Raw genomic sequence first — 1,502 nt, 5'->3', positions numbered from 1 at the left:
GCACGGGGCAATTGGTTCCACGTGGAAAGGTGGTGGGGACCGGGGAGGAGGGGATGGGGAGGGGTGTGCGGAGGATCTGAGTCAACCAACTGTGCAGGTGAAGGCGGGGGACCAGCCGGGTCAGCTTGCACCATCGGGAGGGCCTCGACCACAGCAAGTCACTGGTACGGCGATTGAGGCTGAGGGAATCTTTGCACAGGACATGGAAACCGAGGCCATGCATATGGCCATGCAGATCGACGTGAGTAGCTCTGCTGCCAATGTTGGGGTGGTGTAAACTAGTGAAAGAAGCAGGGAGGAAGGGGGCAAGGGGGGCAGAGGCACTTTCAAACGTGTGAAGGGGAGGATGCTACCCGAAGGAACCGGTGACTTTGTCAACGTGTTAGGAGGGAAGAGAGGCTTGCCAACGATGGAGGATATGGGTGAACAGGAGGAGGGTAGGAAGAAGTCTAAGAAGGTGGGGATGGAAGAGAGTGTATCACATGATGTCGTGAACGCCGGGCTGTAGGTACAGCCTGGCGGGCAGCAATGAAGACTATAGCCTGGAACTGTCGGGGTTTGGGAAATGGCCCGGCAGTTCGTGGTCTTCTGGCTCTCCAGAAGGAGGATCCCGATATTATTTTTCTATCTGAAACCCACCTGGATAAGAGGAGAATGGAAAAGTTTCGTGGTCGGTTGGGGATGCAAAATCTTTTAGTTAAGGATTGTGTGGGGAAGAGTGGTGGCCTAGCATTGTTCTGGAAGAAGGGGATTGATGTGACACTCAGGTGGATGGGGAGGATGCACATTGATGTCATTATTCAGGAGGAGGATGGTTTCAAATGGCGGCTCACGGGTATCTATGGAGAACCACGTATGGAGAAGAAGGTGGAGACTTGGCGTGTGACGCCCGGGTAATTAAGCTACAGTGATCCTCCGCTAGTGATGCCACGTCACCTCGATTATAGTTGCTAATCTCGCGTTAGTTCGAAACCGATTCGCGTTCAAATTCAAAATCAAGCAAACAATAAAAGATTTCAAATATTGAAACTAAAATTGTTCGGAGTGAGCCAAATAATGCATAAGTAAGTATGGTGGAGAAACCACACTTTTATAAAAGTGTAAAATAATCTAAAATGTTTTAAACAGTAGCAAAGACAATTAGTTGAATGCCTTTTACAATAGATAAAATATTAAACTAATTTATTTTGTTGCCCAAACTTATGTGGTAGTAGCTAATTACTAACACTAAATTAGGGACTACTTTTATAGTTATAAAACTAAAATAAAAGAGGAACCAAAATAAAACAGAAAATAGAAAAGGAATAATAAACAAAAATAGAACAAAAGAAATAAAAACAGAAAAGCCCCCCCCCCCCGCTGGGCCTCGTGGCCCAGCTGGCCACCAGGCCGCCCCACGTCCCAACCGGCCAGGCCGGCCCACCCCGGTCCCCCCCCATAACCCCCTGGGCGACCGAAACCCTAGCCCGATCCCCACACTTCCCCTGATCCCCCTCCCTCCT

This window comes from Triticum dicoccoides, chromosome 1B (assembly GCF_002162155.2).
Source record: "Triticum dicoccoides isolate Atlit2015 ecotype Zavitan chromosome 1B, WEW_v2.0, whole genome shotgun sequence".
Lineage (NCBI taxonomy): Eukaryota > Viridiplantae > Streptophyta > Magnoliopsida > Poales > Poaceae > Triticum > Triticum dicoccoides.
Note: the sequence above shows the minus strand (reverse complement) of the source record.